The sequence below is a fragment of the Schistocerca americana genome, chromosome X (assembly GCF_021461395.2).
Source record: "Schistocerca americana isolate TAMUIC-IGC-003095 chromosome X, iqSchAmer2.1, whole genome shotgun sequence".
NCBI lineage: Eukaryota > Metazoa > Arthropoda > Insecta > Orthoptera > Acrididae > Schistocerca > Schistocerca americana.
Window position 1 is genome coordinate 214645131 of NC_060130.1, and position 12718 is coordinate 214657848.

At 36.8% G+C, this 12718-nt stretch overlaps 1 non-coding gene across 1 annotated transcript; it reads right to left on the reverse strand.

The window, feature by feature from the left end:
• Window positions 1-11658: 11658 nt before the first annotated feature.
• On the reverse strand, window positions 11659-11729 carry Trnat-agu. Its single transcript has one exon. It is a non-coding gene; the product is annotated as a tRNA-Thr (tRNA).
• Window positions 11730-12718: the final 989 nt, after the last annotated feature.

The window sequence follows — 12718 nt, forward strand, 5'->3', positions numbered from 1 at the left end:
GATGTTTTGGCACCGACTTCTTTCCAGGTCTCACTGACCGACATCAATACCTCTCCTTAGTGCAGCACTCTATGAAGAATGGGCCGCCATTCCCCAAGAAACCTTCCAGTACCTGATTGAAAGTAATTGGAATCGCCAAATGAGGTAAGTTACTCTGTCTTGCGCAGTGAGTGTCGGTATTACTCCCTCTCATTACTTGACAAAATATTGTTCTCCCTGTGAAATTCAGTTTTCTTAAAATTTCTTCACACTTTTGCATCAGTAATTATTTTTATATCCATCCTGTTTCTAATATTTTCAATGAATTTCCAGATACTGAGTTATTCATGAAGACGAAAAAATTGTTATCGTTTTTAGTATCATTTGCTGCTTTATTTTTCTTTTCTGTATTGAGGTATACCGTCTCTGATATCTTTTTCAAACCATTAGTATCATGTCATAATCAGCTAACAATTGTAATTAACTTTTGTCATTTTAAACTCGATTTCCAACCTAAACCTAACGCTGTAAAACATCAAGATGGGTTTAAATCATAAGTTTTATAAAAAAAACTTCCATAAAATTTTCAAAACTCTAGAGACAAAAACAAAACAATAGTTTTAGTATATATATCATGATATTCAGCAAGATTTTTTTGTATTAAATTTTTACCAAACTAATTCTGCAAATTCGTAATCTTCATCAGTAATAACACATTCATTTAACTTATAATGGAATGTTTGTTTTCTTGGAAGAAGTCTTTCTTTAAATTTTTTGAACTATCCATACAGTCATGAGTATAAACACCATTTTAATTACGAAATTTAGTAGATCTTTTGTAAAGGTTTTCTAACTTTTGTCGTCTGATCCTTTCTTAAATTTGATGATAATTTATCAGTTGAAGAAGCCTTAAATTTAAATATATGAACAACCTCAATTTCAAATTTGCTCTTTTTTTTATCAAAAGTAATGTATCTATCTTCACTGTTATGTATCAAATCTACTTCTTTTTCCTCACAACTGAGTTCCTTTATGGACAAATCAGTATCATATCCCAAGAAGTTATGTAAATAAGCTGGTGCAAAACATGGATGTTTCAGTTGTTAATTACAATTATTAGATAACAGCTTCATGTACTTTCCAATTAAATGATGATGAGGATGTACTTTTTGCTTTATTGTGAATAGTGACTTCTACATAATGAACATATTTTTTTTAATTTTTTATGCTAACGATTTCATTTCTTCAATTTCAGAATATGAACTTCCAATTTCTTCAACTTCTTTTTACTTACATTCAATGAATTTTTATGACAATTTGGCCCTCTCTATGCACTCATATTATATCAATTCATATGTTTAATGTAATAAAAGAAACCTCTTTGTTCACGTTTTTGATATTTGACCCTATATGACTTTTCTAGATCAGGCTTACAGTTATCCATTTTCAAAAAGTAAACTTCCAAAATCAGAAACTTTCATTGTATATTGATAATTTTTAAGACTTATATATGACTTCTTCTCTGGTAATTCCACTTTTAGAGGTATATTTACTAAACAGTTTGAAATATGGCTATCTAAATTTTCTTTATTGTTAAAATGTAATGAACACATATCACAAATAAATTTCAGTTCTGTATGTTTTGAGATATGATCGATAATGAGTTCAACATTTTTATATTTTGTAACTGCCTCTACATTTTTACCTACAGGATATAATACTGGTTATATTGGCAACAAAAATATTTTTGATCATAATTTTGAACATTAACAGAAGCCTTTTTATATTTTTCTGGTAATTCCATGTAAGATGAACCTCTTAATTCAATATATTTATTAATCGCTAACTGTAATCCAATAACATGATCCAGACTCCAACCAGATCCTTGAGTTTGAAATTAAGACATTCATCATGTAAATTCTTTTTTCCAGTTTCATAACATTTAATCAAATCTCGTTCATTCATTGTTCTATAATTATGTGTAGCAATTTAATATCCATTGTCTCTTCAGAATCTGATTATTTCATCATATAATCACAAAAATTACAAAATTGACTTTCGAACCATTATGTAATTTTAAATTTGCCATCACCGTTTCCATAATTTCTCATTTTGATACATTAAAAAAATTTGGACCAAGCAAGTTTTGCTTGTTCTCTAAATTTGTAATATATAACCTGTTTCCAAATGCTTTATTAACTAGATGTTAATTAACTGTTTCTTTATTTTGTGTTTCTCTAATAAATTAGCAGAAAATGGAAATATTTCTTTCAAATGTTTATTTTCAACATTCTTAACAAATTATCATCATTTCAAGTTCAAAATCAGGCAAAATGTTTTGACATAATTAACTTCATATTAAGATGTTTAATAATAAACGCAATTAAAATTTTTTTGCTGAAATTACTGTATCTAGTAAATTAACAATTTTACAATAATCATGAACATTAATGATATTCATCTGTCACAATTTTGTCTCCGTTTATAAGAAAAATAAGTTTAATAAAGTACATGAAAATTAATTACGACAGAAAATTAAGTTAAAATGTATAAATTAGGGCAAAGTTAGAAACATTAAAAAAAAAGCTAAATAAAAAGAATTAAGAAATTATTAAAACTTAAATGAATATATGATAAATTCAGAGAGTTCAAATTGAAGATAAATTTAACTTTGTTCAAGATAGTTGCAGTTTATTTAAAGTTAAGAAAATGAACTGAGTTCAAGATAAAGACAGATTTTTAGTCGGGTCAAGAAGATTTTTTTACCGACAGAATTTTTGTTTCCGACAAATTATTCTGTACATTTTTTACATCTGCCTCAATTTTTATCTTCAGATAACATTTTGATAAAAACAACTTCAATTTTTAATTATTTTACAATTAATACATTTTACATCCAGTTTGTTTTCATCATTGTCATTGTAATTCAACAACAGTAATATTTTCAAATATATCTTCGAATGTTCATCACTTGAATTTCGTTTTAAATTATTCTTATAAATATATGTAGAAATGCTTTTTCTCATACACAAACAATAAATACATGAGAAAGAGATGAAAATGCACTATAAAAGAGTAAATATATTCAGAAAAATGGTTAAAATGCACTAAAACAATGGTGATTGTTATTCGTTCATGCCGATTTCACGTTTTTTGTTACCAAAATCTGAAATTTGTCAAATTCGTGTTATTTGATGAGTTTTTAGATCTTTTTCGTGAAATTTACCTGAAATTTGGTGAGGTTTTCAAAATTTGTGATGAAAGAGCCAAAATAGACCAGAAACCCCAAACGTATCTACTGATAAACTTTCACAAATGTTTACTAAATGTTTTGGAAGTCATTTTTCTTATAAACATAGCTTTCTACTACAGCATCTTTCCCCCCAGATTTCATTAATCCTTTTCTCTGTACTAATACTGTTTTCTTTGTGGCATGGAGGGGATTGGGGGGGGGGGGATGTGACAAGGGTGTCATCTCACAGCACAGAACTGCTGTGTACCTGGTGGCAGGATACACCTTGGCAGTTATGATTTCAGGAAGCTCCTTTTCCAGCACTGCTCGACAAGTATGAAGGAAAGTAGCCACATCAATGTGCATAAATAGCTGTCATGTTGGGGTTGCGGGTTCAATTCCTTGTACTAGCAAGAATTTCTCCTCAGTAGGGGAACTGGTATGGGGTATACTCTGCCTTGTGATGCCAATTCCTCAATGGGAATTTAGGACTATAAGGTCTGGAAAGTCAGAAAACCAGCAGGGATTTCCCCCCCCCCCCCCCCCCCCCCTCTGCATCAGACCATCCCCTCCTCTGGTTTTAGTTTATGCATCCCAACCTGGGATGTTTATTTCCCATGCACTGTAGTAAAACTTTACATATAATTTAAATTTGTGGAGCCGAACACTAAAAGTTTTTAATAAGTCTTACTATTAATATGTTTCAGTTTTCTATCAACAGAATAAGTACAGCTTTTCACAAATGTGCCTCTACTTTTTGAATTCCCCTTGTATACCTGTATGTAGATGATTTTGTAAATAAGCTTTATCTATAATGTACTTTTAAAGATATAACAAGGGATGGCTTTTCTGATAGTGCATACGTGTGAATAGTGAGTTTCAGCATTAACATATGTTTATAAATAGCTGTTGAACCATGCGTAATGCCACAGTCCAAGCTAGTAACATACATAATTCTACTAACCCCCTAAGACATCCCCCTATCCCCCCCCCCCCCCCCCCCCCACACCCTGGTAAAAGCACATCGCACCCTGGTGTGTGTGTGTCAGGGGAGGGTAGGCTGTTCATTGTATATTATGATATCCTCTCACAGAAAAGAATTAGCAATCTTAACAGTATGATGAACTCACCTTTCTTTTACCATTGCTTATGAGACGCTGTGAAGAAAATGTATATCATACACAGTTCTGTTTTAAATTTTGCAAGGGAATGATGGGTAACAACAAGTGAAGAAGATATGAGTAGCTGAAGGAATGTTATTTTGATTGCAATGTAAACCTTAATCAGCTTCCTGACAAAGAAGCCATAGAGAAATTTCAGAAGCATATGTTGAACAACTATACATCACATAATTATATTAAGAGTTACAATTTGAAATGTTGAGTGTTCTGATTATAGCAAACACCAATACTCCAGCCAGTGATTCAATAATCATTATTCGATGAATTGACATTGTCCTTATGAAAAACTCATTTATTTAATTAATACATTTTTGTTACATAAGTTTAAACTGGCTTTCAACACATATTGAAAAGAAATGATGTCAAGGGGAATCTCTTTTCCACGGAACTGATTTGTCTGTACTAGTCCACCAGTAATTGCAGACAGGTTCCTATGTACCTGAAACAATAGTGGAGCTTTCTCATACACAAAGCAGTGGTTCTATATTTTATTTTTAAAAACACATTCTATACACAATATCTGTAATACGTGCCAGTTAGAAATTTGGATGTATCAAAGAGGCACTTAAATTTCCAATCCACACATTAAATTTAAACTACTATTGGTACTATTGGTGTTACTGTACCATGTGGATTTTATCTATCCACAAGAATGAGTTTTTAAAATTTGCTGCTTTATACCTTTAGAAATTTTCCTTCTCTGTAATCAAGAGTATATAAACAAGGGATTTGTAGTCTGTGTAGCATACCTTTGGCAAACATTCTCCTGCTGTCTAGTAGCTGCAGATCCAAGTGAGACAATATCATAAGACAGTAGAATGACAACCAAGCACCATGAAAATGACAAATAAGCCTATGGAATGACAAGCTACATTTAACACAGGCTGCTCTTTTGTTGCTAGCCTATAGGGATGTGATGGGAGACTGACCAGATGCAGAAAACATTCCAGCTGGATGTTGTTGTGTGGTCTTCAGTCCTGAGACTGGTTTGATGCAGCTCTCAATGCTACTCTATCCTGTGCAAGCTTCTTCATCTCCCAGTACGTACTGCAGCCTACATCCTTCTGAATCTGCTTAGTGTATTCATCTCTTGGTCTCCCTCTACGATTTTTACCCTCCACTATGCCCTCCAATACTAAATTGGTGATCCTTTGATGCCTCAGAACATGTTCTACCAACCGATCCCTTCTTCTAGTCAAGTTGTGCCACAAACTCCTCTTCTCCCCAATTCTATTCAGTACCTCCTCATTAGCTATGTGATCTATCCATCTAATCTTTAGCATTCTTCTGTACCACCACATGTCGAAAGCTTCTATTCTCTTCTTGTTCAAACTATTTATTGTCCATGTTTCACTTCCATACATGGCTACACTCCATACAAATACTTTCAGAAACGAGTTCCTGACACTTAAATCTATACTCGATGTTAACAAATCTCTCTTCTTCAGAAACGCTTTCCTTGCCGTTGCCAGTCTACATTTTATATCCTCTCTACATCGACCATCATCAGTTATTTTGCTCCCCAAATAGCAAAGCTCCTTTACTACTTCAAGTGTCTCATTTCCCAATCTAACTCCCTCAGCATCACCCGACTTAATTTGACTACATTCCATTATCCTCGTTTTGCTTTAGTTGTTCATGTTATATCCTCCTTTCAAGACACTGTCCGTTCCGTTCAACTGATCTTCCAACTCCTTTGCTGTCTCTGACAGAATTACAATGTCATCGGTGAACCTTAAAGTTTTTATTTATTCTCCATCGATTTTAATACCTACTCTGGATTTTTCTTTTGTTTCTTTTACTGCTTGCTGAATAAACAGATTGAACAACATCGGGGAGAGGCCACAACCCTGTCTCACTCCCTTCCCAACCACTGCTTCCCTTTCATGTCCATTGACACTTATAACTGCCATCTGGTTTCTGTACAAATTGTAAATGGCCTTTCGCTCCCTGTATTTGACACCTGCCACCTTCGGGATTTGAAAGAGAGTACTCCAGTCAACATTGTCAAAAGCTTTCTCTAAGTCTACAAATGCTAGGAACATAGGTTTGCCTTTTCTTAATCTAGCTTCTAAAATAAGTCGTAGGGTCAGTATTGCCTCACATGTTCCAATATTTCTACGGAATCCAAACTGATCTTCCCTGAGGTCGGCTTCTACCAGTTTTTCCATTCACCTGTAAAGAATTTGCATTAGTATTTTGCAGTCGTGAGTTATTAAACTGATAGTTCTGTAATTTTCACATCTGTCAATGCCTGCTTTCTTTGGGATTGGAATTATTATATTCTTCTTGAAATCTGAGGGTATTTCGCCTGTCTCATACATTTTGCTCACCAGATGGTAGAGTTTCATCAGGACTGGCTCTCCTAAGGCCGTCAGTAATTCTAATCGAATGTTGTCTACTCCCGGGGCCTTGTTTCGACTTAGGTCTTTCAGTGCTCTATCAAACTCTTCATGCAGTATGATATCTCCCATTTCATCTTCATCTACATCCTCTTCCATTTCTATAACATTGCCCTCAAGTACATCGCCCTTGTATAGACCCTCTTATATACTCCTTCCACCTTTCTGCTTTCCCTTCTTTGCTTAGAACTGGGTTTCCATCTGATATTCATACAAGTGGTTCTCTATTCTCCAAAGGTCTCTTTAATTTTCCTGTAGGCAGTACCTATCTTACCCCTAGTGAGATAAGCCACTACATCCTTACATTTTTCCCCTAGCCATGCCTGCTTAGCCATTTTGCACTTCCTGCCAATCTTATTTTTGAGATGTTTGTATTCCTTTTTGCCTGCTTTATTTACTGCATTTTTATATTTTCTTCTTTCATCAATTAAATTCAATATTTCTATTAGCCTTTGTCTTTTTACCTACTTGATCCTCTGCTGCCTTCACTACTTCATCCCTCAGATCTACCCATTCTTCTTCTACTGTATTTCTTTCCACCATTCTTGTCAATTGTTCCCTTATGTTCTCACTGAAACTCTCTACAACCTCTGTTTAGTCAGTTTATCCAGGTCCCATCTCCTTAAATTCCCACTTTTTTGCAGTTTCTTCAGTTTTAATCTACAGTAACCAATAGATTGTGGTCAGAGTCCACATCTGCACCTGGAAATGTCTTACAGCTTAAAACCTGGTTCCTAAATCTGTGTCTTACCATTATATAATCTATCTGAAACCTGTCAGTATCTCCAGGCTTCTTCCATGTATACAACCTTCTTTTATGATTCTTGAACCAAGTGTTAGCTATGATCAAGTTGTGCTCTGTGCAAAATTCCACCAGGCAGCTTCCTCTTTCATTTCTTAACCCCAATCCATATTCACCTACTACATTTCCTTCTCTTCCTTTTCCTACTATCGAATTCCAGTCACCCATGACTATTAAATTTTCATCTCCCTTCACTATCTGAATAATTTCTTTTATCTCATCATACATTTCTTCAATTTCTTCGTCATCTGCAGACCTAGTAGGCATATAGACTTGTACTACCGTCGTAGGCGCGGGCTTCATGTCTATCTTGGCCACAACAGTGCATTTGCTGTGCTGTCTATAGTAGCTTACCCGCATTCCTATTGCTTTATTCAATATTAAACCAACTCCTGCATTACCCCTATTTGATTTTGTATTTATAACCCTGTATTCACCTGACCAAAAGTGTTGTTCCTCCTGCCACCAAACTTCACTAATTTCCACTATATCCAACTTTAATCTTTCCATTTCCCTTTTTAAATTTTCTAACCTACCTGTCCGATTAAGGGATCTGACATTCCACGCTCCGATCCGTAGAACGCCAGTTTTCTTTCTCCTGATAACGATGTCCTCCTGAGTAATCCCCGCCTGGAGATCCAAATGGGGGACTATTTTACCTCCGGAATATTTTACCCAAGAGGATGCCATCATCATTTATCCATACAGTAAAGCTGCATGTCCTCGAGAAAAAATTATGGCGGTAGTTTCCCCTTGCTTTCAGCCGTTCGCAGTACCAGCACAGCAAGGCTGTTTTGTTTAGTGTTACAAGGCCAGATCAGTCAATCATCCAGACTGTTGCTCCTGCAACTACTGAAAAGGCTGCTGCCCCTCTTCAGGAATCATATGTTTGTCTAGCCTTTCAACAGATACCCCTCTGTTGTGGTTGCACCTACGGTACGGCTATCTGTATCGCTGGGACACGCAAGCCTCCCCACCAATGGCAAGGTCTGTGGTTCATGGGGGGAGGTCCAGCTGGATAAAGAGGCCCATTCACTAACTGACTGTACTTGGTGCCAACATCAAACCTGACATGGTTCGTTAGCACACAAACAGAGCCAGCAAATTGCAGGAAAGTAAGGAAGGCAAGACAGAAAGGGAAAGGTGCTCCTCTGAGTGATAGATGAGAGGGTGGGGGTGGGGGGGGAGAGGGGAGACAAAGAGAGAGAGAGAGAGAGAGAGAGAGAGAGAGAGAGAGAGAGGGAGGAAGAGAACACACCGGTAACAAATGAAAGAACCAGCATTCCAATTATTTACATGCCTGTATAGCTATTGTCTCCAGAGTTTTGTACAAAGTCAAGGTAAAAAGTGAAATAATGTCAATGGTGGGTGCAGGCTATAGTTCCATATAACATAAGCTATCACACTGTCAAAGGTGTGAGATTTTGAAATTGTATCATCACTGGCATGTAGTGACTGCAACATTGATATTAATTAAAAAGGTACAAATGACTAGTTTCAATAAATAAAGCACCATCCTCTGACATAAAACACTTGACTCTCAGGACTTTGTTGATGTGAAATGTAATATCATAAGCATATCGTACCATAATTCACACTGCTTTGCTACTGTCATTTGAAAGACATATATCTTCTCCAGGAAGCAATGTAATGCAAGTTTCCTTTTCAGATCTACAAGCAAACTTTGGTCTACCTATGTTTTAAATTATACAGGATGTGTCAAAAAGAATCATCCGATTTATGTTATTTGAGATGTATGCATGAACAATGTACTGTTGAAAGGAGCAAATTCTCGAGTTTTACATGATTCCTGCTAGGTACCAGCAGGGTGCACCCTGTCTAGTTCTTGCAGAAATGGTGTCAGAACAACAGAAAGGGGTCCTGTTCTATGTTTTATGCAGTGCAGTTCAATGATAATGGTTCAGCGTGACTTTTGTACTGGGATGGTGTGGATCCTCCTACAGTACACAGCATTAGATGATGGCATGAACAATTCCAAGGAACAGGTTGTTTGTGTGAAGGTAAATCGCTGGGCCATCCACAATTGTTTGAGACAGGTGTCGAACACATCCCCCGTAGTTTCAGCCCCCAATGTCCATCTGGCGTATGTTGTGTTGATGTTTACACATGAAACCATACAAAATTCAGCAACTGAAAGCTCTTCTTGAAGGTAACAAGGCCTTTACTTAATAATCAAGAACAGCTGTGTCTGCTTACAGTTGTCAGGGCTAACATACAGGCAACACTGTGTGAAATAACTGCAGAAATGTTTGTGGCATGTACAACAAACTTATCTGTTAGGACAGTGCAGTGAATTTTGGCATTAATGGGTTATGGCAACAGACGACCAAAGCAAGTGCCTTTGCTAACAGCATGACATCCCTTGCAGTGCCTCTCCTTGGCTCGTGACCACAGCAGATTATTGAAAAACTATGACCTGGTCAGATGAGTCCTGGTTTAAGTTGGTAAGAGCTGATGGTAGGGTTTGAGTGTGGCACAGATCCCATGGAAGCCATGGATCCAAGTTGTCAATGAACCACTGTGCAAGCTGGAGGTGACTCCACAATTATGTGTGCTGTGTTTACATGGAATGGACAGTGTCCTCTGGGACAGCTGAACTGATCATTCACTGTAAATGGTTATGTTTGGCTATTTGGAGGTCATTTCTGCCATTTGTGGCCGAATTTTTATGGGTAATAATGCACCATGTAATTGGGCCACAGTTGCTCACAACTGGTTGGAAGAACATTCTGGACAAATTGAGCCACTCCAATGCCTCAACATTAATCCCATCAAATATTTATGGGACATCATCGAGAGGGCAGACCATGCATAAGGTCCTCCACTGGCAACATTATCATAATATGGATGGCTATAGAGGCAGCATGGCTCAATATTTCTCCAGGGGACTTCCTACGAGTTGTTGAGTTCAATGTTGTGTTGAGTTGCTGCACTAAACAGGGAAAATGGACGTCCAACACAATATTAGGGGGTATCCCATGACTTCTGTCACCTTAGTGTAGTTAGCTTCTCACGGTATGGGCTCAGGAATATCTTTTTGAAACACAATGCAGCTGAAAGCATGAGACTAAAGGCGAACAATTGTTTTAAAATAAAGAGATCTATGTCTACATTTATAATCTCACTCCCCAAAATACTGTGAAGTACATACTAGAGGGTACTCCCATTATGCCCCATATTGGGTTCTCCTACCATTCCTTTCACATATGTGTCTGCCTGCTCTGTAATAAGTCTCATTTGGGCTATAGAGCCCCACAGGAACAATAAACAATCCCTGAACAATATCTCTACATTTTTCATTTAATACTGTTGCCTGAAACATGGTAAGTAGGCTTTTATATGATAGTTGATGTCTACCTTCAGGCATCTGTCAGGTCAGGTTTTACAGCATTTCCATTATGTAATTTTAGAAAGCATTTTAAGGAGAATAGAACAGTAATCTTCATGGAGCACTTTAAAATTAAAATTGAAACAGTTTTGATCATAACCGAACATTTTCTAACAAATTTCAACCAGTTTCAGACAAATAGCAATCACCTTCAGATACAATAAGATAAGTACAAGATATATTTCCTTCTATATTGGAATTGTACTTACCTATCAGTGTATATGGTCTGAAGATGGTCATTTTTTGGCTGAAATCAGTTGCAGTCTTTTAATCAATGTTCTATTGGGATCAAAACTGTTTTAACTTTAATTTTAAGAACTTTTTATGATTCCCTCTTGTAAGTCAAAAATACCTGTCCCAATTCATGCTGTCCTTCTCTGTATACAGTCTGCATTCCCTCATATATGTGAGTGATTTCAGTTGTCACTCATTGAATTTGTTGTTATAGGATACTATGATTTTGCATTTCTTATCTCTCTTTCTCTTTCCTCCCCCCATCCCCTCTCCTTCTAGAAATCTGCTGTCTCAAGGTGAGCAGGCTGCACGGAAGAAAATGACAATTAAGGGCCACACTGCACATACTGGTTCATTTGAAAAATAAGTCACCTAATTATAATTGTCTTTCTTACTCTAAAAATATATTAATTCATTTGTACCAAGGCTGGGATTCGAACCCAGATCAACTGCTCACTAGGCAGACATGGTACCACTTCACCATCTTGGCACAGTGAGATTACCCAACTGCGTGGACAAACCTGCAAGCCTCCCTCCTCATTCCAAATTCCTGTTCACTCCTCAGCTAACTTGGCATTCCTAGTTTAGGGGGAATACTAAGTGGGCTGAGGCATGAAAGAAAATTGGGATTGAGGAGGGAGGCATGCCAAGGTTGGGTGAGTAGTTGTGCAAAGCCACTGTACTAGTGTGGCATAGTGTTTAGTACATCTGCATAGTGAGGAGAAGATCCAGGTTCGAACACTTTCCTCAGGAGAAGTTTTCATTTGTCACTTCAGTATGTATATGAATATCATAGATGTGATTCTGGTGTGAGGTGCTGGTGGTGGTAGTGGTCATGTGTGTATATGATGTGCTTGCTTGTGTGAGTGTGGTTGTGTGTGTTTACTTTGATGAAGAAGGCTGTGACCAAAAGCTGTAATGTGTTATTGTGCCTGTCTGAAACTCAATGGGTCATCTCAACAGCAAGTAGCAATCAGTAATTTTCCTACAATTGTTGATATTCCAACCTGGAGTTTCATTGTTTGATAAATGTTTGAGAATTGAAATGGTCTCTGGAACCACATAGTTTCATTAGATCAAAACTGTTACATCTCTTACTACACATAATAACTGGTCCTAATCAAGGCAATGCATTTCTGTAAACTCTTCATTTTTACTGACTGTGTAACATAGATTAGTAACTGAAAAGGTTATTTGTTGCACTCCATTCAGCTGAGATGCCAAGTCGCAGATAGGCACAAGAAGAAGACTGTCAGGAAGTGAGCTTTCGGCCAAGTAGCCCTTTGTTGGACATGGGAAACATACACACACACACACACACTTGTGCAATTGCAACTCACACACACATGACCACAGTCTCTGGCTACTGAAGCCAGACGCTGGCAGAGGTTAGGGTCTGTGTGTGCATGTTGTCTGTTTCCATTGAAGGCCTAATCGGCTGAAAGCTCACTTTCAGGCAGTCTCTTTGCTGTGTCTATC